This window comes from Chenopodium album, chromosome 14 (genome assembly GCF_948465745.1).
Source record: "Chenopodium album chromosome 14, dcCheAlbu1.1, whole genome shotgun sequence".
In the NCBI taxonomy this organism is placed as follows: Eukaryota; Viridiplantae; Streptophyta; class Magnoliopsida; order Caryophyllales; family Amaranthaceae; genus Chenopodium; species Chenopodium album.
This window is the reverse complement of record NC_137847.1, coordinates 25373603-25401293: the sequence shown is the minus strand read 5'-3', so window position 1 is coordinate 25401293 and position 27691 is coordinate 25373603. Positions and strand designations below refer to the sequence as shown.

The 27691-nt window shown below is 42.0% G+C and overlaps 1 non-coding gene across 1 annotated transcript; it reads left to right on the top strand.

Moving 5' to 3' along the window:
• Positions 1-11972: 11972 nt before the first annotated feature.
• LOC145580454 (small nucleolar RNA R71) lies at positions 11973-12078 on the top strand. Its single transcript, XR_014099492.1, has one exon. It is a non-coding gene; the product is annotated as a small nucleolar RNA R71 (small nucleolar RNA).
• The last annotated feature ends 15613 nt before the right edge of the window (positions 12079-27691 follow it).

The following is a 27691-nucleotide window of genomic DNA, read 5'->3' as shown; positions in this document are numbered from 1 at the left end:
AGAAGTGTGAGAAGTTAAGAAACTAAACTAGAGATTAAGGATGATTAAAACCAATATAACTAAGCACCAAGGGAAGTAGGTAGATGTAGTAGCCAATTGATCATGCAAAAACACGGAGGCAAGGCAATGGTAAACTAAGCATGTAAGAATACCGAATTAAAGCTTAATCTAACCGCCTTCCGGGGTCAATCAAATTCTCCTAACATAGCCTCTATGTTTCCACACTAGAACCATATATTAGAAGGTGCAATCAAAGAACTATCGATAGTAATGAATCTTAACTAAGTCAACTTCCGTTTCTTGTTAGCAAAGATTCACCTTTAATCAACTAACAATGTGCACTTGCAAGAAGATTAAAGAACATCAAACACACAAAGACTTTAATCACCATTAACAAAACCCCAACATCAATAGCATGAATCAATCAACAACTACACCATCCCCACACCCTTGGCTAGGGGACTACTCACAAATCATATTGAAGACAATATCAATCATCAAATCAATAAGCATCAACATGATCAATAAGCAATGAAGGAAAACTAAAATAAGCAAATAAAACTAAATACAAAAGCAAAGAAAGAGAGTAAGAAATTGCTCATTAATTGAAGATGAAGATTTACAAAGGTTCAAGAAAGCTCCTTCTTCAATATCCAAGTTCATCAATGGAAATCCACACTTTCTCTCTCTACTAATGAAGTTTCTCTCTCTAGATTAGGGCTAAAATGTACATAATGTTCTCATTACAAAACTAGGGGTCTTAATATCCCCTCACATTACTCTAAAGATGAGTTAAAATGCACGGAAATACCCACGAGAGTGGCCGCTCCATCGAGGAGGAGCGGACGCTCCAGAGAGTATTAATCTAAACAGCCGCCTTAATGGAGCGGGCGCTCTCCCAGACAGGAGCGGGCGCTCCAGGTGTGGAGCGGGCGCTCCTCTCTGATGGAGCGGACGCTCCATAAGTCTGGGAAACAGGGGATCAGCAGAGGAAATGGAGCGGGCGCTCCTCCCTGGTGGAGCGGGCGCTCCACAAGTCTGGAAATCAGAAATCAGACCAGAAGAATGGAGCGGGCGCTCCTCTATGGTGAGCGGGCGCTCCTCTTTATAGCTCCGGACTCTTCTCCAAATCCATGCTCCTCTCTTCCGCTATTCCAATGCACTCAAAAGGTTGACCAAGCCTCGAGCAGGACCACGCGAGCACTCCATCGAACCTGCTCAAACACTCATACACAAACGTAAGCATAGAAAAGAGGGGAAGCGGCAAAGCAAGGCCAAAAAAAAACAAAGTATAAAGGAGGGGAAAACACAAAAAGGAACAAGGCAAAGAAATCTAAAACAAAGTGCTTGAAAAGGCTCAAACAAGTGTCAAGTGAAGGGAAAAACCCTTAAAGAAAAGGGTAAAAGGGTGGTATAAATACCACTCATCAAAATCCCCCACACTTGCCTCTTGGTTGTCCTCAAGCAAGATGAATCAAAACAACGAGCAAACACAACAAACATAACATGACAAGGCTTACGACAATCGATCAAATACCACGGTGAGAAATGCTCAATTCGGGCTCAAATATAATGACATTGATCAAAGAATACCTACCTTTCTCAATTCAGGAGGGAAAACACGCTTTAAGATGCTCAAGGTTGAAAAAGACGAACCTAAGCTAAGCATAGAGAACTAATGATTTCATCCTCCACCCTAGCCTCATCCAAGACGGTCCACGTTCTCTCCGCTAGCTTCAATTCATCCCCTAATTGGCTCCTCTTGATTCCGCGAGGGAACCGGAAAAAAATAATTCTATGTGGAATAATGAGGCTATCCCGACATCTCTACTATGCGTACTCTCTCCATAGGGTTGAAATCCATCTCCCTCCACCGTTTCCTTGACCACGCCCCTCTAGAGTCCAAAGGTCTTAGTTAGGGTTGCAATGTCATGGCTAAAGGTTAAGGTAGGGAATTAATTTGAAAACTTTGGTGGAGACTCCTAAGTGAAGCATAAGAGTGGCCATCTCTCAATAACAACATAAGAATCTAACCTAAGTTTCAAATCACAACCTTCAATACAAATTACATGACAATACTACTCTCTTTTCAAGATTTTTCATTTCACTCAAAATTTTTCAAATTCTTATTATTATATATTTTTTTTTTTTTTTTTTTTTCACGAATAGACTTTCAAGACCTCATTCGAACCAAATTGCACAACTTTCTTGTTTAAAATAAAGACTCTCAAACCCTAACCTCACAAGCCGATGCTTCACTAACTACAAGGGTTGGTAAGACATAGGCCGCTAGGTTTGTAATGTGGTTTAACCAAGAAAGGGGAAATAGGGCTCAACATGGCTAGCAAGAAGGTACATGCAAAATAAAAACCAAATTTGTAACAAAACACAAGGAAAATAAAGAAAAATGAGAAGAGATGCCCTCTTCCTCCTCTAGAGTTATATGATCACGGTTTTGGGAGCTAGATACCAACACAAGGATTGAGACACACATAGTTAAGGATCCAAAATGCCGCTCGACAAAAGTGATGAAGGCTTGAACAATAAACGCTCACATGGGATATGAATTTAAGCAATTACCAACCAAAAGAATCCTATCCACTACGGAGAGCAACACCATCTTACCACTTTCCCGTGAACTAGGGGTTCAAACGTCCTCAAGAGTTCTAAACCGGGCTACCTTAGCTTAAAATGTGTCTAGTTCAACCCTAAGCACTCTCAGACCGTGAAGACCCTCTTCAACTAGGAAGGTAAGCATTCAAAAATATGTCATAACAAAGGCATAAAGGTCCACATTTCCAAATAAAGGAGCAAATTCTCAATTTTCAAAAATTTTCTCTTGTCATGATTATGAAAGTTACAAAAAGAAAGAAGAAAAGCAACCCACAAAGGAAAAAGGAAGAAATCAAAACGGTTCAAAAGAGAGGCATGTAAATCACATAAATCCCAATCGACATACAATGACCGTTGAATACAACATCAACGATCCCAGGTTCCTTAGAACCACATCAAACAACCTCGAACCATTCAACTTCTTCCTAATCTAAACTAAACTATGCAACCATTCAAATATTTAAAGAGTTGAGAAGGGAAATTTGTCACCCAAATATGCTTAGAAAACGCAAGTCCACTATCAATGAAGCTCCATTGCTTGGTAAAAATTTGAGGGACGCGCCAATAAGCCCTACAAAATGTCAAAATCCAACACAACTCGGCAAATATTCGGTTAGTAGCAAGAGAAGAGGAAAATAAGAAGAAAAGAAAGCAAAATAAAAAAATAAAATAAAAAAAAAAATAAATAAAAGTAAAAACTACTAAAGAAAAAGGACAAAGAAAAGAAGAAAAGAGTTTGGATTAAAGGGGAAGTTTGGATTTTGAAAATGGGAGCAAAACAACACAAGGCTATCATCAAATCAGAGAACATAGAAGGTGAGCATCAACCAACACCGAGAAAAAAAAAAAACATATGCAAGAGACACCTATTGGCCATGAAAATGCCCCATAAAACAAAGCCCTTAAATGAAACAATGAATAGGCACCCCCCCACACTTGAACGAAAACCGTTCTCGGTTTGATCAAAATTGGCAAATAGGTGGGAGGAAGGGCTAGACTCGGCCCGAGGGCCCTAGCCCTCCATGTGAGAACTAGAGCCCTCTCCATATGGACGCCACTCGTAGTCGACGTCGATAGGAGGGCCATGGGGGTCCCAACCACCGGTATAACCCGGTGGAAAACCACGGTTCCGGTACAACTCTTGTTGGTAGTCCGGAAGAGGGTCATAGGGAGGGGGCATCACAAGGGGCTCGGATGTATACATGGGGTAGTTGGGGTCCCCACGGTAATCACACCCCCCCGGTGCTTTGTAATCATACCCCTCAGAGGTGGGGTAGTTCACTCGGGGGGTCCCTTGAGATGAAGGCCCGGACCAATAGGGCCAAACCGGTTGACGGGGAGTGCCGTCAGAATGCGGTTCCTCGTATGAAGGAACCGGCCCATGTTGGGGCGGAAAATACGGGTAGTTCACCGGTGGGTCAATATGTCCTTGGTTTACATGCCAATCATAAATGTTGGCGTTGTAAACCGAGTTCCCATCGGCGACTTCCGTCAACCGGTTTACTTGCATAGACAAATTCTGAAAAGCTGACTCGATGTTAAATGAAGAAGAGGAAGAAGAAGCCATACCTCCCCCGCTAAAGGGGGGGACGTTCACTTGTTGAGATCCTTCCCCATAGTGGAAGGATTGATGCTCGAAATGTTGAAAACCTTGTTGTTGTTGCTGAAATTGTTGTTCTTGAAATTGTTGTTGTTGAAATTGTTGTTGTTCTTGCTGCCGCCTTTGCCTTGGGGCCCGGGGAGCTCTCTCCCTCAACGACAAGCTACCCTCCTCAAGGTTAGCTCGAGGAACGCGCCATTGATTTTCATCTTCCGGCGGGTTGGTGATGTAGTCGTTCGGGAGGAGGCACCAAGAAGAGTCGCGGACCATCCAAACCCGCTCATCTCCCCCAACGCGAGTAGGCACCTCGCGGATCATCCCGGCCGTCTTGAGGGCCCCTAGGTTCAAGTAGGGCTGCTCATCGACTGGGGTAAGCTTGGCTAGCTCCGCTCCATAGCCTAACTTGTAGGCTATCCATGTAATCATCCCCCCCAACTGAATATCACCAGCGAGGGAGACACCAAGTTGCGTCTCATGGAAGCGGTCGGTGAGGAGGCCCCCGAAATTCATCCCATGGTCGTAGTTGATGTACCCGTCGGTGGCCAACCACAGTAGAACGAGCTCTTCTTGGTTGATTTTCCCGAGCTCTTGGCGGGAAAATAAGGCATACACCATTAGCCTGTGAAAGTACCGGAGGGCCGGATGGATGATTTCCGACGCCTTTGCCGATCTTGATTTGAATTTGGTGTTGCCTTGGGTGATGGTGCCCCACCACTCTTGCTCGTCATAGCCTTGCCACATCCTGTCGTTGTCAAAGGCTCTATGCACTGGGGCCTCGGGATCCCACCCGAACATCCGGTTGAGCTCACTCATTGGAACCTTCCGCGGGTTGTTGAACATGCGGAAGTTAAGCTCGAGTTCTTTCACCCCTCGCCTCTCGATGGATTGAAGGTTGAATGAAGAGAGGAATTCGAGGGTGAGCTCCCGGTAAGTGAATGGTGCCTTGGGCTCGGCCTCCGGGTTATGGGTGAATTTTGATGGAACCTTGATGTTGAGGAAGGTTTGCCACCCGAAGGACTCAGCCATGTCCCGGACATCGGCATCGATGCCCAAAGCCTGACAACACTCCATGTCATAGAAACGGGTGGATCGAACGGCCCGCTTGGAAAGCTCGTTATAGCACTTTTCTTGATAAGGTGAAGCAAACTTCACCTTATAGGGTTGAGGAGGTGTGCTGGGCACCGCCGCGGAGCTAGATGCGGCTTGAGAGGATGAACCCTTTTGTGATTTGCGGGAGGAAGACCCGGGCAACATATCTCTTAATCGGCGAGACATGACTTATGCTAATAGCTTGCAACAAGAAGGAGTACAAAGGATAGGTACCTACAAACAACAAAGAATCCAACTTCAAATACTCATCTCATGAACATAAATCATCCACAATCAAGACAACTAGCCAAAAATTAGCATGTTGAAATAGGAGTAGCCATCCAAATAACACAATGCTCAAAAGAACAATTCATCTTGGCAAAAATCATACAAATACCAATATCATATCAAATCAAACAATACTAGCATGAATAGTTGTAGTGTAGCTTGAATTAAACATCAAGAACAAGAATTATGCTAGCATGAGCGAAATTTATCCCATGATGCAAGTATGAAAATTTGCAAACAAAACCAACCAAAAACTTCATCCAAACAACGTTAAAGCCCAAACATGACAATTTCAAACACATACTACTCAATTTCAACCTATTCAAACACCATAAACTAGTAGTACATGAATGAACAAGTAGTCATGAAATTTAAACAAATTCGAGTCTCCAAAACACAAATTAAGAAACAAGATGGCTAATTATACTTACAAGATCAACAATTAAGTGAAGTAGAGTAAGAAATTCATACCAAGTTGCTTCAAACAAATTCAAAGAACAAAGACCCAAATTGGATGAAATTCGCCGATCTCGACACTAGAAGATGAAGAGTTGATTTTGAGGTGAAATTTGGAGTGAAATTTGTGATTTTGATTGTGTGAGGGTGATTTAAAGTGAGAAATTGTGAGGAATGAGGGAAGTGGATTTCTTAGGGTTTGAGTGAGAGTGTGAAATGAGGGAAAAATGAGGAGGAAAGGGGGAAAAACAAGCTTAAAGCTCGTTTTTTTTTCCGGAAATTCGTATGGAGCGGGCGCTCCACGAGTGGGAGCGGACGCTCCCTACTGATTGGAGCGGGCGCTCCATAAGGGTGGAGCGGACGCTCCATTCTTCTGAAAGAAAACTCTGATTTTTGGGGGATTATGGTGCGGACGCTCCACAATGTGGAGCGGGCGCTCCACATATATGGAGCGGGCGCTCCCCTCTGGTGGAGCGGACGCTCCATTAGTCTGAAATTTACCTGAACTGCTGGAATGGTGCGGACGCTCCACAGGGGTGGAGCGGGCGCACCATTCAACTGGTTTTGCCCTCTAATTCCTTGGAATTTGAACTCCTTTCCTTCACTTAGCCTCATATTCTACTCCATTCCTACCCTACAACATCAAACAACAACAATCCAAGTAACCAAATATCCAAATTAATCCAAATCCACAAATCAAAAGACTAAAGAAAATAACGAGAAACTCGGGTTGCCTCCCGGAAGCGCTTTTGGTTAACGTCGTTAGCTCGACGTTCCTCGGGTTGATCAAGGAGGGTTGTATTGACGATGCACGTCACTTAGAGTAACTGAAACCGGTTCATCACTTGGAGATCCTTCAAAATAAGGCTTGAGGCGGTGGCCGTTGACTTTAAAAGGGGAGTGGCCCTCTTGGGAAATTTCATAAGCACCATATGGAAACACCTCCGTAACAATGTATGGCCCACTCCATCTTGATCGGAGTTTGCCCGGGAAGAGTTTCAACCTTGAATTGAAGAGGAGCACCTTTTGCCCTTTGACAAAATCTTTCTTGATGATTTGAGCGTCGTGCCACGCTTTTGATCTTGCCTTATACATGCTTGCATTCTCATAAGCACTCAACCTCAATTCCTCTAGCTCATGTAACTCTAAAAGCCTTTGCTCCCCCGCACTATGGAGATCAAGGTTGATTTGCTTGATCGCCCAATGAGCACGATGCTCCATCTCCACGGGCAGATGGCAATTCTTCCCATATACAAGCTTGTAGGGGGTAGTCCCAATTGGCGTCTTGAAAGCGGTCCTATAAGCCCATAGAGAATCAATGAGCTTAGAGGACCAATCCTTCCTCGTTCTGGCAACTGTTTTCTCCAAGATCACTTTGAGCTCTCTATTTGTGACCTCCGCTTGACCACTTGTTTGGGGGTGATAAGCAAGCCCCCGCTTGTGAGATACCCCATATTTCTCAAGTAGTCGCACGAAGGTGTGGTGTTTGAAATGTGACCCCCCATCACTAATGATTGCCCTCGGAACACCGAATCTTGGGAAAATCACTTTCTTGAAGAGGTTGACCACCACTTTTGAGTCATTTGTTGGAGAAGCTACGGCCTCCGCCCATTTGGACACGTAGTCAACGGCTACCAAAATATATTTGTTCCCATTTGAGGAGATAAAAGGCCCCATGAAATCTATCGCCCATACATCGAAAACTTCAAGCTCAAGGATGGGGTTTTGTGGCATTTCATCCCTTCTCGAAATATTCCCCACCCTTTGACATCTATCGCAGGTCTTGACAAATACCCATGAGTCCTTGAATAAGGAAGGCCAAAAGAGCATTGATTGGAGAACTTTTGAGGCGGTTTTCTGAGCACTCATATGCCCACCACAAGGAGAGGAGTGGCACATGTGGAGAACACTTTGAAACTCGTCATCGGGAACGCATCTCCTCAATAACCCATCAACCCCTCTCTTCAACAAAATCGGTTCATCCCAAATATATCTCTTTGCCTCGTGCTTGAGTTTTCGACGTTGTTGTGAAGTGAAATCCGGAGGTATGGCACCACAAGCCAAGTAATTCACAATATCCGCATACCATGGAGCCGACTTCACCTCAAGAACGTATAGCACATCATCCCTTAAAGGATCCTCAATTGGCAAACCATCATCCTTGAACCTTGCACCGCCCAACCTTGAAAGGTGATCCGCCACCACGTTCTCGGCACCCTTTTTATCTCTCATTTCATAGTCAAAGTCTTGGAGAACTAAAACCCATCTCAACAACCTTGGTTTAGCTTCCTTCTTCCCTATCAAATATTTGAGAGCCGAATGGTCGGTGTACACAATTGTCCTAGAACCAATGAGGTAGGTTCTAAACTTCTCAAATGAGTGAATAACCGCTAAGAATTCCTTCTCGGTGGTTGTGTAGTTTCGTTGAGCGTCGTTGAGAGTTTTGGACAAATAATGTATGACATGAAGCTTCCCATCCTTTCGTTGCCCAAGAACCGAACCAATAGCCTCGTCGCTTGCATCGCACATGAGCTCAAATGGAAGAGACCAATCCGGGCCTTGGACAATAGGGGCGGTGCAAAGGGCCTCTTTCAACCTACAAAAAGACTCATGACAAGCATCATCAAATATAAACTCTTTATCTTGTTGCAATAGGGATGTGAGAGGCTTTGAAATCAAAGAAAAGTCTTTTATGAAACGCCGATAGAACCCGGCATGGCCAAGGAAAGACCTCACTTCCCTCACGTTGGTGGGGGGAGGAAGTTTCTCAATGACCTCTACGTTGGCTCTATCAACCTCAATGCCGGCATGGGAAATTTTGTGCCCAAGAACAATCCCACTTTCTACCATAAAATGGCACTTTTCCCAATTTAGCACGAGGTTAGCCCTCTCACATCTTTCTAAGCAACGAGATAAATTAGATAGACAATCTTCATAGGTGGCTCCTCCAACGGAGAAGTCATCCATAAAGACCTCTATCTCATCCTCAATCATATCACTAAAAATGGACATCATACAACGTTGGAATGTTGCGGGGGCATTACAAAGCCCAAAAGGCATCCTACGATACGCATAAGTACCGTAGGGACAAGTGAAAGTCGTCTTCTCTTGATCCTTGGGGTCAATCGGGATTTGGAAGAACCCCGAATAGCCATCAAGAAAACAATAGAAGGAATGCTTTGTAAGCCTCTCCAACATTTGATCAATGAACGGTAATGGAAAATGATCCTTGCATGTACTTGTGTTGAGTTGGCGATAGTCAATGCACATGCGCCAACCGGTTACAAGCCTAGTGGGGACTAGTTGATCATGATCATTTTTCACCACCGTCATTCCCCCTTTCTTAGGCACAACTTGCACGGGAGATACCCAATCACTATGAGCAATTGGGTATATAATTCCCGCATCAAGAAGCTTAGCCACTTCCTTCCGCACAACCTCTTGCATGGAAGGGTTAAGCTTCCTTTGCCTTTGCCTAACGGGTTTGGCATCTCCCTCTAGATCAATTTTGTGCATGCATAAAGAAGGACTTATACCTTTGATGTCATCAATGGTATAGCCTAGAGCTTTCTTGTGTTTTTTCAAGACATTGATCAAGAGGGAGGTTTGCTCCTCCGTTAGGTTGGAATTAACAATCACGGGGAAAGACTCATTAGAACCAAGAAATACATACCTCAAGCCCAAAGGTAGAGGTTTCAAGTCTACCTTCGGTGCTCCCTTACCATTGGTGTTCTCTTCTCTTTCCTCAACTTGAAAGAGGTCATGGGTGTGAAAAGCCTCCTCCTCCATGCTCTCATCCATGCACTTGCTCTTGCTTTCCTCTAGCAAATCCTCATAGAATTGAATGTCGTCCTTGCAAACACCTAGCTTAGAATCATTCAACAATACATTCTCTAGGGGATCGTTAGAAGCATACAAATGGGAACGAGAGAATTCACTAAGCATGGAATCTAGAACATCTACTCTAAAGCATTCACTACTTGAGGAAGGTTGTTGCATGACACTATTTAAATCAAACTCAATTGAGTCATTGTCAATTTTCAAAGATATTTTGCCTTCCTTCACATCAATAATGGCCCTAGAGGTGGCTAAGAACGGCCTACCCAAGATAATAGGAATCCTTTCATCCTCATCCATTTCTAGCACATAAAAGTCCACGGGGAATGTAAACTTCCCTACCCTAAGGGGGATGTCCTCCACTTTCCCCATGGGAAATTTAATAGACCGATCCGCTAGTTGGAGAGTGGTGTTGGTGGGGGAAAGGGTTCCTACATTGAGCTTTTGGTAGACGGAGTAGGGCATGAGGCTCACACTCGCTCCTAAATCACATAAAGCTTTGTCAAACTCAATCCCATTGATAGAACAAGGAATGGAAAAACTACCCGGATCCTTCAACTTAGTGGGGAGTTTGTTGGAAAGGATTGCACTACAATTGGCGGTCAAGCTCACCGTTTCACACTCCCTTCTCCCACTCAAAAGATCTTTCAAAAACTTAGAGTAATGGGGCATTTGTTTCATAGCATCTATAAAAGGGAGGGAAACATGCAAGTTCTTGATCACATCCAAAAACTTCCCAAATTGAGCATCAAGCTTAGCTCTCACAAATCTTTGGGGAAAAGGTAGTCTCTCCTCTCTAGGTTGGAGATTAAGGGGCAAGGGGGTGGCCTCTTTTTCCTTTTGCACCTCAACATCCCTCTCCCTCTCAACATTAGAAGGTTCCTTGGTTCTCTCACTCCCCCTCTCCAACTCTACTTCATTTCGAGGTTCTTCCTCAACTAAGGGGTCACTCCCTACTACCTTTCCACTCCTTGTTGTCACGGCATACAAAGGTTTTGGGTTGACTCCTTGACTAGGGATAGAGGAAGAAGAAGGAGAAGAAGAATTGGAAGCAAGTTGGGCAATTTGGGTTTCAAGCATTTTCATATGAGCATTGGTTCGCTTCTTTTCTTCCTCATTCCTCTTCTTTTCCTCCTCATGCATCTTCATGATGGCATCTAGCTTAGCCATCACGGGATCATTAGGAGGGGCCTCAATTTGAAGAGGTTGTTGAGGTGGAGGAAGTTGGGATTGATGGAAACCCGGAGGCCTATTGGTTTGGGCATAGTTAGAAACATTTTGGCCCCTATTGCCTCCGGCTCCTTGGTTGGGAACACTACCTTGTCGATTATTTCCCATGTTACCTTGATCACCAAAATTTTGATTTTGATGGTCTTGGTATCGGGAGTTGGGTTGTTGGTTTTGGTAGCCATACCCTCTTTGGTTGGAGTAGCCTCTTCCATTGAAATTGGAAGGGCCTCCCCCACCATGATATTGGTTACCATAACCACCACCACTTTGATTCCAACCACGGTTTCCACCTTGATTCCAATTCCCCATTTGATTAGGGTTTGGCCTCAAGTTCCCTACATTTTCCATTCTAGGAGAAAAATTCATGGCATTGACATCTTCTACACTATCATCATGTTCATAGGGAGGGGGTTGAACTTCACAAGCATACACACAATGGGAGGTATCATGATCATAGGTTTCACAATTTGAGCAAAACATGCATCCTTGAGGCATTTTATTATAAGAAGAGGGGGAAGAAGTGGCCATACCATTGCCTCCCTTGGTTGAAGGGGAGGTATTACCATGAGGATTGGACCTTTCTTTCATCATTTCATCCATTTGCTTGGCCATCTTGGAGATTTGGGAAGAAAGGTTGTTGATTGCGTTGGCTTGCTCCAATGCATAGACACCTTTGCTAGAAGTGGCCTCCCTTTCTCCTTCGTACCAATCATCATAGTGCTTTGCGGCCTCCTCTATGATGCATTCCACTTCATCCTCTCCCTTGTTCATGATTGGACCGCCGGCGGCGGCATCTAGGCTTGTTCTCCCTTGAGGTGAGAGACCTCCATAGAAAGTGTGGATGAGTTGATACTTGGGTATCCCATGATGTGGGCATTGGCGTTGAAGCTCCTTGTACCGGTCCCATGCCGCACTTAGAGTCTCACCACTCTTTTGGCGAAAGCCTTGGATCAACGATCGAGCCTCGGCGGTCTTCCTATGGTTATAAAATCTCCTCAAGAAAGCCGTAGTCACTTGGTCCCAAGTTGTGAGAGAGTTAGGGGGCACCTCCTTCTCTAGCCATTCTAGACCTCTCCCAATTAAAGAAAATGGAAACATCTTGAGACGGATGTACTCTTGAGTCACCCCGTTGGCTTTGATTGTGTCACAATATTTCTCAAATTCTTTTAAATGCTCATGAGGGCTCTCAAATTTCCCACCCGAGAATTGTTTCCTCTCTATCAAAGCAATCAAATTGGGCTTGATTTCGAAGTTGTTGGCTTGAGTGGTAGGAGTTAGGATCCCACTTTGGGCTCTAAAGGCTTCGGGAGCCCCAAGACGGCTCAAAGGTGTATTCTCTCCCATTTTAGGACCGTCTTCACCTCCGGACTTAAAGTTTGAAAAGGGGTTGATATCGGGACTTGATAGCGAATTAGGGCTATCTAAGTCTTCACTTGAGGGTGAAGATGGTGGAGTATCTTCCAATTCTCTTACTCCTTTCGTTGGGGTGTAGGAATTTCTACTCCTCGCTCTCGCTTCTCTTCGAAGTAAGGACAAAGATCTTTCTAACTCCGGATCAATGGGGACCAAAGACCTTGAGCGAGTTCGTCCTCTGTTCATACAACAAAGCTAAGGAGAACGTAAGCACTGACAAGTAACAAGAAGTAACAAATACTAAAAGACAAGGAATGAGATAGTCTCAAATGAAGTAGTGAAAAATTAATGGAAGCCGTCTCCCCGGCAACGGCGCCAAATTTGACAAGGAAATAATCGCGTCGTCAAACGACTACACCTCAATCAAATATAATTTATACACCTAAACAAACCTAATACAAGTATAAGGCAAGTATAGGGGTCGAACCACAAGGAGACATGCATAAACACCAAATTCACTACTCAATACTTAAGCTACCTCGGAACAAGAAGTGTGAGAAGTTAAGAAACTAAACTAGAGATTAAGGATGATTAAAACCAATATAACTAAGCACCAAGGGAAGTAGGTAGATGTAGTAGCCAATTGATCATGCAAAAACACGGAGGCAAGGCAATGGTAAACTAAGCATGTAAGAATACCGAATTAAAGCTTAATCTAACCGCCTTCCGGGGTCAATCAAATTCTCCTAACATAGCCTCTATGTTTCCACACTAGAACCATATATTAGAAGGTGCAATCAAAGAACTATCGATAGTAATGAATCTTAACTAAGTCAACTTCCGTTTCTTGTTAGCAAAGATTCACCTTTAATCAACTAACAATGTGCACTTGCAAGAAGATTAAAGAACATCAAACACACAAAGACTTTAATCACCATTAACAAAACCCCAACATCAATAGCATGAATCAATCAACAACTACACCATCCCCACACCCTTGGCTAGGGGACTACTCACAAATCATATTGAAGACAATATCAATCATCAAATCAATAAGCATCAACATGATCAATAAGCAATGAAGGAAAACTAAAATAAGCAAATAAAACTAAATACAAAAGCAAAGAAAGAGAGTAAGAAATTGCTCATTAATTGAAGATGAAGATTTACAAAGGTTCAAGAAAGCTCCTTCTTCAATATCCAAGTTCATCAATGGAAATCCACACTTTCTCTCTCTACTAATGAAGTTTCTCTCTCTAGATTAGGGCTAAAATGTACATAATGTTCTCATTACAAAACTAGGGGTCTTAATATCCCCTCACATTACTCTAAAGATGAGTTAAAATGCACGGAAATACCCACGAGAGCGGCCGCTCCATCGAGGAGGAGCGGACGCTCCAGAGGGTATTAATCTAAACAGCCGCCTTAATGGAGCGGGCGCTCTCCCAGACAGGAGCGGGCGCTCCAGGTGTGGAGCGGGCGCTCCTTTCTGATGAAGCGGACGCTCCATAAGTCTGGGAAACAGGGGATCAGCAGAGGAAATGGAGCGGGCGCTCCTCCCTGGTGGAGCGGGCGCTCCACAAGTCTGGAAATCAGAAATCAGACCAGAAGAATGGAGCGGGCGCTCCTCTATGGTGAGCGGGCGCTCCTCTTTATAGCTCCGGACTCTTCTCCAAATCCATGCTCCTCTCTTCCGCTATTCCAATGCACTCAAAAGGTTGACCAAGCCTCGAGCAGGACCACGCGAGCACTCCATCGAACCTGCTCAAACACTCATACACAAACGTAAGCATAGAAAAGAGGGGAAGCGGCAAAGCAAGGCCAAAAAAAAAACAAAGTAAAAAGGAGGGGAAAACACAAAAAGGAACAAGGCAAAGAAATCTAAAACAAAGTGCTTGAAAAGGCTCAAACAAGTGTCAAGTGAAGGGAAAAACCCTTAAAGAAAAGGGTAAAAGGGTGGTATAAATACCACTCATCAATTACACACATGCAAACCTTCATTAATCACTTTAATCTTAACAATCAATTAACACAATTCCCAAATTAATAACAATCAATCAATGATACAAGTTTCACCCAATTCCTAGCCAAACAACTACTCAAGAATCCTCATCTATCAACAAACAACTAAAGAAATCAAGAATCAACAAAATATCAAGAACAATTACACTAATCAAGAATCAATCATCAAAATTAAACCAAACAAACATGAAATTAAACAAAGTAATAAAGAGGAGAGAGTGTGAGAAATCCTCATTGATTGATAATGGAGATCTTCAATACAATTGTCATCTTAAATCTTCAATCTCTCAAATAACCATTGAAATCCCTCACTTTCTCTCTCTAAAACTACTCCTAAACTAACCCTAGATCTAGAGAGAGAGGATCTCAACCTAAGCTAAGAAAATATGAGATCTAAAATTGGATTCTAATTGTCCTAAAATTATTCTATTAATTTTACCCCAAAATGGGTATTTATATTTTCAAGGTTAAGAGAAAATAAAAGAGAAAAGAAAATAAAAGAAAAGGAAATGAAAATAAAATAAAATAAAATAAGAAAGGAAAAGAAAAGTAAAAGGAAAATAATTATAAAAGAAAAATAAAAAGAAAATATAAAAGAAAGAAATTGAAAAGCAATTGAAGAGGACTTTCGATTTTTTGGCTGCTCTTATAAGTGGGAATTAATCCCCTATTTCGCTCCATCACAATCATCATCAAGCTCCATTGTTAGGGCCTATTATTGTGTATAGTGTATAGTTATCGGGCCTATCTCATGAGCCCTAATATATTTTGCTAGGTTGTATATAAACGCTTGCTATACTCTAATGAAAACTACGGAAATATTTCGTGACATGGTATCGGAGCCAAAATCATTCTAATTCCTAAAATCCATTTCTAATTTCTAAACTCTAATCCCTAAATTAATTTCTATTCTAATCTCTTCAATCAATTTCCGAAATTTTTTTTTTCTTTTCCAATCAATTTGATCGACCAATCAGGTTTTCTTGCAAATTTTGGGATTTTCCCTAATTCAATTTCTACTTGCTGCTCTGCGTCAAAATTTGGGTTTCTTTCTTTTGTTGCGTCGCTGTGGTATGCGTACTTCTCTCCTGCTTCTTCTTGATCAATCATGGTGAATGACAATAATCCTATGTCTTCTTCTACTACTCCAAACCGCAAGTCCACTCTCTATTGTACTCATTGCCATTGTCCGGGTCACGATTATGGTGGTTGCTTCCTTGTTCATGGCCTCCCCGAATGGTGGTTGAACAAATATGCTCGATCGTCGACAACGGCTACCGCTTCCTCTCTACCTACTGCTACTCTGCCTACTACCCTGTCGCACAATCTGCCAGACCGCGGGGATGGCCTGCGCCCCTGTCCCGCGGGTGCCACTACGATCCAGGATGTTCTGCCAGGCCGCGGGGATATCCCGCGACCTCACCCCGCGGCTGCTGCCTCCTGCGTTGCTGCTGCTATTCCTCGGCTACCTACAACTACTACTACCTCTTCTATTTTGGGTGTGTTTGATCCCCCTACGACTACTACGACTTTTATGGCTAGTGATTCTCTATCATTCTCATGGATTATTGACACCGGTGCATCCCATCATGTTACCGGCAATGACAGTTTTTTACAAGATGCTCATACTATTATCTCTTGTCCCGTTGGTCTTCCCAATGGTGCTAAGGCCATGGCTACTAAGGAGGGTCGTGTTGTCTTGGCGGATGGCATTACTCTTGAACATGTCCTTTTTGTTCCGCAATTGAATTGCAATTTGATTTCGGTGTCTAAGTTGATTGATGACTCTAATTGCTTTGTCCGATTCACTAATTCTCTTTGTGCTATACAGGATCAATCCTCGGGGAGCTTAATTGGAGGCGGTGAACGGATAGATGGACTATATTACTTCCGGCGTCTCCCAAAAGTATGTGCTCTCACGGGTCCGGACATTTCTACATTTGAGTTGTGGCATCGTCGTTTGGGGCATCCGTCGGAGAAAATTGTCAAATTGCTTCCTGCTATTCGAGGTAGTTCTAATCCTAAGTGTTTACATAAAGCATGTGAAATTTGTCCTCTAGCAAAACAAACCCGAGCCAGTTTTCCTGATAGTGATAGTCGTGCTAGTCGTGTTCTTGAAATGATACATTGTGATTTGTGGGGACCGTATAAGACAGCTTCTACTTGTGGTGCTCATTATTTTTTAACTATAGTGGATGATTTTTCAAGAGGTGTTTGGGTTTATTTGCTGAATGATAAAACTGAAGTGTATTCCTCTTTCTGTTCTTTCTTTGCTATGGTTAAAAATCAATTTGATGTTAATGTTAAGTGTGTGCGGAGTGATAATGGAACTGAATTCAAACACATGCTTCCCTATTTTGATGAACATGGCATTCTCTTTCAAACCTCTTGTGTTGGTACTCCTCAACAAAATGGTCGGGTAGAGCGTAAACACCAACATATATTGAACTTTGGTAGAGCATTGATGTTTCAAGGCAATTTGCCAATTGATTTGTGGGGTGAGTGTATTCTTGGAGCGGTTTATGTTATTAATCGCACTCCTTCTCTTTTACTTGATAAGAAAACTCCATATGAAATGCTTTTTGGCAAAGAACCCGATTTTGATGCATTGCGTGTTTTTGGGTGTCTTTGCTTCGCCCATAATCAAAAAGCTAAGGGTGACAAATTTGCTCCTAGGAGTAGGAAATGTGTGTTTGTGGGTTATCCCCATGGCAAGAAGGGTTGGAAGTTATATGACTTTGAAACTGGTGGAATTTTCGTCTCACGTGATGTCAAGTTCTATGAGAATGAATTCCCCTTTGTGTCTACTAGTGACTCTCTTAATACTAATGTGGGAACCGAGGATGTGCAACACGAAATTGTGGTAGTTGATCATGATTTTTTGGATGATTTGGAAAATGTGTTGGAGGTCGGTGAATCCTCTATTGAACGCGGTTCACCACAAGCACCGAGCAGCCCTGCCACTGCTTGTGATGCCGATGTCACTACCTGTGCTACCCCTCATGATACTCACACTATTGCCGATTCTGAGCCCTCTGCTGCTACGAGCCTCTCCTCTACATCATCTCTTGATCTTGATCGTGGTCAACGACATAGACATCCCCCAGGTTGGCATCGGGATTATGTTGCACATACTATTTCTGTTCCGAGTCCATCTATCCCTCCTAGTTCACTGTCTACTCCATGCTCCTCAGGTACTCCCTATCCTATAGCACATTTTGTGAATTGTGATAAATTTTCTGTGCAACACCGTGTTTTTATTGCAGCGGTTGATACGGTAGTTGAGCCTCGAAATTTCAAGGAGGCAATGCAAGATGAGGGGTGGAAAGCGGCCATGCAAACAGAAATTGATGCATTAGAAAATAATGGCACATGGGTCATGGAAAAATTGCCTCCGGGTAAGAAAGCTCTTGGGTGTCGATGGGTTTACAAGGTCAAACTTAATTCTGATGGCACACTCGAGAGATTGAAGGCTCGTCTTGTTATCTTTGGTAATCATCAGGTTGAGGGTATTGATTACAATGAGACTTTTGCTCCCGTTGCTAAAATGGTCACTGTTCGTGCTTTTCTTGCTGTCGCTGCTGCAAAGAACTGGGAATTGCATCAGATGGATGTCCACAATGCATTTCTTCATGGTGATCTTGATGAGGAAGTTTATATGAAGCTTCCTCCTGGGTTTCATGGCTCTCATCCTGGTATGGTGTGTCGTCTTCTAAAGTCGTTGTATGGTCTTCGACAAGCACCTCGTTGTTGGTATTCTAAATTGGCCGCCTCTCTGACAAGGTACGGATTTGTGCAATCCTACTCTGACTATTCTCTTTTTACTCTGCAATCTGGGTCTATTCAACTTAGTGTTCTGGTGTATGTTGATGATTTGATAATTTCTGGTAATGATTCTTCTGCGATTTCTACATTCAAGTCATACTTGAGTGACTATTTTCATATGAAAGATTTGGGTGTTTTGAAGTATTTTCTTGGCGTTGAGGTTGCTCGTAGTCCGGAAGGCATATTTTTATGTCAACGGAAATATACACTTGACATTATTGCAGAGTCTGGTTTGCTAGGTGCTCGTCCGGCAGGTACTCCTATTGAGCAGAATCATACTCTGGCGAAATCAGAGTCCCCTTTCTTTTCTGATCCAGAGCAGTATCGACGGCTTGTGGGTCGTCTGATCTATTTGTCTTTTACTAGACCGGATTTGGCATACGCGGTGCATATTTTGTCTCAATTTATGCAACAACCGCGACAGGACCATTGGGAAGCGGCCCTTCGTACAGTGCGCTACTTGAAGGGATGTCCAGGTCAGGGAATCCTTTTGAGTTCAGATTGTGATTTACATATTTCAGGTTGGTGTGATTCAGATTGGGCAGGTTGTCCCTTGTCGCGCCGTTCTATCTCTGGCTGGTTGGTGTTTCTTGGTGCTTCTCCTATATCTTGGAAGACTAAGAAACAGGACACTGTGGCCAAGTCTTCTTCAGAGGCCGAATTCCGCTCAATGTCTAAAACTACTGATGAGTTGAAATGGTTAAAGGCCCTTCTTCTGAGTTTGGGTGTCTCGCATCCCCGTGCTATGAGTTTGTTTTGTGATAATCAATCTGCTTTGTATATTGCGAAGAATCCGGTTTTCCATGAGCGTACCAAGCACATTGAGGTGGATTGTTATTATCTTCGTGATGCGATTCAGGATGGTATCATTAGTCCGTCTTATGTGAAGACAACGGACCAATTAGCGGATATATTCACCAAGGCTTTGAGTAAAAGTCAATTCATGTATTTACTTGGCAAGTTGGGCATTTGTGATTTACATGCTCCAACTTGAGGGGGGGTGTTAGGGCCTATTATTGTGTATAGTGTATAGTTATCGGGCCTATCTCATGAGCCCTAATATATTTTTCTAGGTTGTATATAAACGCTTGCTATACTCTAATGAAAACTACGGAAATATTTCGTGACATCCATCAATTTAATCAAGATCAACGGCTGAAATTGAAACCCAAATGTGCGCACGCACGCACCAAGAGGTTGAATGGGCTGCCGGCGGAGTTTGCAGGGCTGCAAGCTACGGTTTGCGTGGAGGTAGAAGGTGGCATTGGTGGCTGGAGCAGGGGTAGCAGCTGCAGTTATGGCGGGCAGCTATTGTGGCTGGTCGGTTTTTCTGTTGCGGGAAGGTGGAGGTTTGCGGAGGTGAAAATGGTGGCTGGTTAGTGCTCTGTTGGGGGAACGGGGGAGCTAAAATTACGGATTCCTGGAGGTGTGTGAGGAGGTGGTTTTGCGGCGTTGGTTATGGCTGGAAGGTGGTGCGAAGGGTGGCTGTTGGTGGCTGAATTGGTGGTCAGTTTGGTGTTGCATGGAGATGATGGTTGATTGGTGTTCGTGAATTGGGGAAGTTGCTTGTTGAGTTGTGAGGCTATGCGTGAGTAGGAGTTGGAGTGGCTCGTCTGTGCTCTCGACTGTCGACCTCATGTGATGCCCACAAGCAAGGCAACCCCTAAATGTGCAAATTGTCTTGTTCATCGCCAAAAATGATGAGAGCGCAATCACCAGAGCGCGACAACTTGAACTTTGATTATTCACCTACAAAACACAAATAAAACTAAGGGAGAAAACAAAATTAAAAATAAAACTAAACTAAAACTATGGATTAAGAACTAAAAATATGAAAAACTCATAAAAACTAATCGAAAACCGAAATGAGTTATTAAAATGGAAAATCAAAGAAAACTAAGAAAATTATATGAAAATAATGAAAGAAAATATAGAAAAAGGACCTAAATTTTATACTTTTGTGTGCCATAAATGACGCTCATCAAACAGGAGCAGGAGGACACGAGTACGTATTAGTAGCCATCGACTAATTTACCAAGTGAATTGAGGCCGCTTCTTACGTTAACATCACTTCTAAACATGTCACAAAGTTTCTCGAACGAAACATATTTTGTAGATATGGAGTTCCACATGAACTAATTAGTGACCAAGGATCTCAATTTAAAGCGGAAGTTGAGACCCTCCTAGCTCGTTATAAAGTGAAACATAATCATTGGTCCCCATATAGACCCTAAATGAATGGAGCAGTAGAATCGGCAAATAAAAATGTAACAGTCATCATTAAGAAAATGGCAGAAAATTACAAAGACTAGCCAAACAAACTAGACTTCGCTCTATGGTGGGGTTATAGAACATCCATACAAAAATCAATAGGAGTAACTCCATACTCCTTAGCTTTTGGCATCGACGTAGTTCAACCAGTTGAACCGGAAATTCCATCCCTACGAATTGTACTCGAAAGTAAGCTATGGAAGCCGAATGGGTACGAGCCAGGTATGAAGAGCTTTTATTCCTCGATGAACGACGATTAAAAGCTTTGCATCATGTACAAGTCTACCAACAACACATTGTGCGACACTTTAACAAACGGGTACGACCCCGTAACATTAAAGAAGGTGACTTTGTATTAAAATAGGTTAGGGGTCCACCAACCGATCCGAGAGGAAAATTCAAACCCAATTGGATAGGACCATACCGTGTAATTGAAATCCTATCAGGAGGAGCTGTTCGATTAATGGATATTGGTGACGATATTGATCGACTTAAAAAGTATTACATATAAAAAAATCCGGATAAACTCGTTCATGCATCATTCACAATCATGTCTCTAAACATTCAAATAAAAGATTATAAGTGTTATGAACTTTACCGAATCACATGGTAAAATTCAAAACCCTTGGAGGGGTAGCCACAAAATATGCCATTCAAAGTGTTCAGAGTTTTTCAAACGTCACGAAAAACATTTCACACTTGGGGAGTAATAGTAATGAAAAAAAAAAATTTAAAACACTCATAGCACATGTGTCGTGCGCAACTAAAAACGTTGCACACGGACATCGCGCACAACCAAATTAGTTGCGCGCGGCGGGCACGGGCAACCTTGGACGTTGCGTGCGCCACCTGATGACAAACTGCGAACCTGGAATTTTACGCTTGAATAAAATTTCAATTTTTACCGACGATAAAATAAGGGGTATCCAACATTACATATACTCTGAAAACAACAAATTAAACTTTGATTTAAATTATTAAACAAAGTTTGATTAATTTTTCATTTAATTTCTACAAGTAGGATTAAAGAAAAATAATAAAATAAATACTTTTTTTGCAAAGAACTACACAAGACCTGATTTCGTAATACGAATACGTAGGCAATCTTTTTGATTCAGTCATATAAATAAAAGAGCTCTTTTTATTCCAAACATAATCTTATAGAAAAGAACAACATAGAACTAGATAATAAATAATTAAAAATAAAAAAAAGAAAAAAAAAACTAGTAGTGATTACACTTTATTAAAAAATATAAAACAACTATTATTATTATGTAACACCCTAAGGTTTTACTATGTCCTTAATCGTCACGGTCAAAGGAGGAGTAGTTTCCATAGCAGTGTTTTCGGCAACCTTAGAGCTTTCTCCTTCCACCTTCTTTTTAACCCATACATTGTTCTTCAATTTAGGAATACGAGCTCTTTTAACCCTCTTTCCCTTGTCTTTAGAGTTTGAAGTAGCCTTCTTGCGAGGATTTGATGAAGGTTCCTTAATCTTTAAGCCTTATTTCGTGGGTTTAGGAGAAACCTTTATCTTGGGTTCTCTTGGACGAGCCTTAGGTGATGTGGAGAAGTCTAATTTTCTCCTCACTCCTTTGTTTTGGCCACTAGGAAGAGTAGTGGTGGCCGATTGCATCAAAGGCTTGGGTGGATTGCGAGTCAAGGCGGCTTGATTTTGTTGACGAGCCTTGTTTACTTCTCCCTTGTCAGCCGCATTCATCCAAGCTTTGTAAAAGGAAGATAACACTATGCTTGCCATGGGATTTTGTACCACCCACTTAGGGAGACTAGACTAATACTCCATCCAGCGAGGAATTTTTTGGCCTTAAAACTCACATCCTTGGGAGCATCACAATCCTGTGGAGGGATAATTTGCTTTATCCGGTATTATCTCATAACCTTGCAAGGAAAAATATAAGTGGTACCAGAAAGGCCTAGAAGCCGGATATAGGGACAATTGAAAAAGACATCCATTCTTCTTCATTCTTATGCTTGTAAAGAATGCGACGACCAGGGAATGTTCTCACTCCGTTAGCCTCAAGATTTTGGGGTTGATCAACAATTCGCAAGTGCTCCATGAGCTAAATCTAAAAAGAAGAGAGAGAGAAAAAAATTAGCTTGCGGCATTATAACAGCAGGTGGCGCGCGCAAGACAAACTGTCACGTGCACCACCCGCACGCATCCTGGAAGATTGTGCTGGTCATACCAACGCAACTTTCAAAATTGTGCTGGTTAATGAATCGGAAAAAAAACGTACATGTAAAAGGAGTGGACTTCCCATGAAACCATTCTCATTTGGATCTCCTCTAAGACGGTTCAAGCAAAGTACGGTTTCCCCCAAAGCTAATGGAGCGGGTGAATGACATTCCTCTATTTGCTCCACTATGGACACCATTGAATAATCTCCATACTCTTTGCCTGTCCTAAGTAAACAATTAACAACAAGACAAAAACACAAAGCACGAATTTTAAATCGTTGTTTAGTTAAGTTATCACGAGGAGCAACGAAGTGTTGGATAAATTAAATCAATTTCAAGCCTTCCTCTGTCTCGATTTTGGCCATATCATTGTCATTCAAACTAAAAAATCGCTGAAACGCAGGTTTCGAATCCGACAAGTTAGGGGCATAAGTCACAGGGAGAGTATTTGCAAGGAATCCTAGTAGAGCCTCAAACTCACCGGGTAATGGGACAATTTCATCCCCTTTAAAAAGAAAAAGACAATGGTTTGAGTCCTAATGATTAACCGCAGCATGGAGAAAATTAAAATTTATATTGAGTTCAATATAGCTTAATAGGGGATCAAGGTGGTATATTTTAAAAGCTAGTTTATCCTCATTAGAAAGGGAAGTGACCCATTGTTTTAAGCGTTGCTCAAAAGTTTTCACCATTGTTCAAAAAAAAAAAAAAAAAAAAAAGAGTAGAAAAACTAGAGAACAATAATTTTCTTTGTATTAACGAATGAATGTGAGATGAACAAAAGCCAAAACGGTACGATTTTTCGGCAATTTTCGCCTAAAGGAAAGTTCACCCGCATGTGGCGCACGCATCTCATGAGTTGCGCGCGCCAGTCACACGTACCTCATTCAGTTGCGCGCGACCTGTTCTGTCGCGACATGTTTTTTGGGTTATTTCCGTACTTTAGACTACAAAATAATGGGAATATCAACGAGATCTTATGACTAATCCATACGCTTGCCTTTTGTTATTGTTTCCTTTTCTTTTCCTTTCTTTTTTTCTTTTTCCTTTTTCTAAAATTCTCTTCTTTCCTTTTCTTTTATTTTTTTTGAGTTTTTTTTTTACCTTTCTTTTCTTTCCCTTTGTTTTTATTTTCTTTTTTATTTTTTGTTGTCAACTTCTTTATTTTATTTTTCGACGGGGGTAAGTCGAGAACCCTTTCCCTCCCTTGGAAAATTTTTCCTCGAAATTTTTTTTCATTTTCTTTTTAATAAAATAATAATAATAATTAAATGAAAATAACTTATGGAAATAAAAACAGAATACAATATGTATAAAAAAAACATCATATATACAATAATCGTATAAAATAACAAATATATACATTTTCCATAAAAAAATAAAGAAATGGGAGTCAAGGTGCTCGGCGACTCCAAGAAGGCTGTTGTACATCCTGCAGAACCCAAAACAAAGATTAATACGCATATGTATAATAACTTTGATAAGAAAACAAACAAAACTCACCGCGACCATCCGATAATCACGGCATGACAAAGCCACGAGGGCTCTCCGATAAACAGCTCGAAAAGTGCATATAGTCTTCACCATGTCGTTCATGGTCTCCCGTGGAACCTGTTCCAAAAACAAGAATAGTCATAAAAATGTATATGATATATCGAAAAGAAAAATATACATGTAATTAAGGAATAAATATACCGACTCAACCGTCTCTAGTACGAACGGTATGTCCTCATCCTCTACCGTCGGAAGAACCTCACGAATTACTGATCCAAAAGCATCGATATATGTGAGTTCGCCATAGGAGGCACCCTACCACCCAGCTCGACCCGCTAAAAAAATGAAATAGCAAAAGGAGTCAAAGTTCCGAACAAAAATCAAAATATAAAAAGAAAAGAAAAATACTAACCGGAACGAAAGCTGGAAAAGGAGTTAGCCTAGATGCAATGAATGCCGGGTAAGATGCACTTGGCAGCATCAGCTGCTCTACTAGATGACCAAGAATTGCCTGAGCTCGATCCTTGGTAGACAGCAGGTCCAGACGCAGCATCCGGATCGGAGGGTCCGCAGGAACCAAAGGCCCCTAGGTCGAAAACTACCAGACGACACACTCGCCTTAAAACTAAGCGTCCGTTCACTGAAGTACAGGGAGTCCCTGAAAAAGAGCTTAGAAATTGCAATGAACTGAACTTGCCCGGACAGACTCAAGGACCTCAACGATAAAACTCCAAGGACGGAGATCGATCTATGAGAACACAACCACATAAAAACATCACTAGAGAAAATATATATATAAAAGTGATGTGTTGTCAAAATCATACTCATCGACGCACGTGTCGCCGAGAGAATCCTCTAGCGAAAGTCACCGGCTGTAGTAGCTCGCTTCTTCTTTATCGCGACCAAGCAATGGGCGATAGGGAAACGAGCCTCCCCGAGTATCTTGGGGGCTAAAAAGGGGAGGTACGAGTATCCCCAAGCCTGAAAAAGAGAATGCAATGTAACCAAAGGAGCCAGAAAAAGAAAATAAAAAAAAAGAAAAAAATGATGAAATAAACACGTACCCCGAGAATACGATCGTGCCATAAAAGGGAGATCCGAGGCACCTCAGTAGCAGCTGCGAAATCCATCACCCGGGTTGCCTTGCCCATAGCCTAAAGCATATGGGCATACGACACCTCCGCCCAACACAAGTTACCTACTGCCCCAAATCACTAAGGCAAATAAGTAACCCGATGGCGAAACGCTCTTTCCGATCACTCAAGATAGTGACGAAAAGAACGTGGGCAATGTATATCCGAACCAGCTGCTTAGGAGTACACTGCCGATCAACCTTGTCAGCCGACAGCTCGTCGGCAAAAACCGAGTACGAACAAGACTGTGCATACATGTGGAGGGCCACACAAGACGGTCCCCCACAAGGTCACGTAGTCTCTCATCTGACCCCTTAATAGCCTCCATAACCACGAGCTCGCCTCCGAAAGGAAAACCCGTAATCATAGAGAAGTCGTAAGGGGTAACTGTCATCTCCCTCCACGGGAAGTTAAAAGTGTTGGTGGAATCCCACCAAAACTCCAACAACCTGTGAAGGAAAGCTGAAGACACAGGCTGACTTGGTAAATCCTGAAGAGCCGCCAGCTGGGGGTTGATCCCCGAAAGCTCCACTACCTCCTTCACCACCTCGAGTAGTCTCTCGAAACGACCTCTCAAGTCCCCCAAGCCATATAAACGCATGCTAGGCTTGTTCTACAAAATATATATAAAGAAAATACGATTATTACTTTTCAAATAAAAAAAAAAATAGGAAAAGAGAGAAGCAATGAAAATGGAGGTGCAAAAGAACTCACTATGCCGCGCCAACTCCGAATCAAAACGTGATGGGCTGGGTCCCACTTAAGGACCTGAGGGTCCCAGTTGGGAGGAGCCTCCCAAACCACAACCTCATGGAGACGTCGATTAGCTCCTATGTGTCGCTCTCAAACCTCCTCACGGGGACGTGTCACCCTCTTTCAAGGGCGAACCGCCTCGTCAGGCACTGGTCCTGCTAGATCCTCCTCGGCATCGATGAATGGAGGGGAGTCCATACTATAATCGATAAAATTTTTACGTGATTAGTTTAGTTTCCAAAAACTAATATACGAGCTCTAGACCCATTTCAGCAGCATAACGACTGCCGAAAAGACAAAACGCAAAAATTGAATGCCACCCACGCTTTGGGGCTACGATACCTGCAGTTAAACTCAGTAATGGGGGCTTGTAAAACCCACAAAGCCATCCTATACCAGTTTTAACTAAAGCATTCTAGAGATTACTTCTACAAATCACAAAGAATCAACTATTTTTAGATGAATAATAATCATACAAACATAATTATCATCTACCAGACAATTTCGAAGTTCAAACATGGCAAAAACAAGATAAAACAAGACAATTTATAGTTTATTTTCTTCTTTGTTAGCTTTTTGCATCGAGCGTGTCTTAAAACGTTCCGTAGTGGTGCTTTACGTAAAAGTTCCCATAGACAGGTTTGTGATAGGTGGTCTCACACCTAACAAAAATAATACCTAACTAAACCTCCTAATTATGTAGTAGGGTAAGTTAGGGTCGATCCCACAGAGTGAAGGTTGTTTAACAATCAAGTTTTACTAATGACAAAACTAAATAAGAGATAGAATAATAGATTAAATAACTGTGACTACTAAAATATCAAATACGAATCAAATAATTATAAAAAAACATCTAGAATTAAGCATCACCACTAGCATAATCCATACAAGACAAATTCTTACCCCAGTCAATTAATTATACGTTCACAAGGAAGGGTACGCCCTATAAAATACCAAAGATCTCTCCCGAGTTGTCAATGTCTTCCCTAATTAACAATCAAACCTACTTCCGTGGAATCATGTAAATTATAGACATTAAGTTCGGCACCCTAACTTCCTAATAATCCGTTCTACCTACTTCCGTGGAGAATTTCATACCCTTACTTGATCTATTCAAATCCGTCAAAACCCAACTCTCGTTGCGATCAAGACAATGGAATAATAACAATACCAATTATCCCTAATCTAGTATTGGCATAAGCACAATCAATTAAGCATGAATAACATAAACAATTAGTTAAAAATTTAAAAGAACAAATCAAGTATCAATCATGGATAGGGTTCAACCTAACCCTAGATTAATAATCTACACTAACATAATAAAAGAAAATAAAATAAAAGAAAGAGAAGAAGGAAATATAATACTTGAATAAAATAAAACTAGAGAAAAAACTAGGGTTCTAAACTAATGGGGTCTTGGGATAATAAATCTAAGGAGTATTTATAATATAGCTAGGAATTAGAATAGAATTAGGAAAATAATCTGCTAATAAGATGATTTATGGTCCTTACACGGACATGCTAGCAT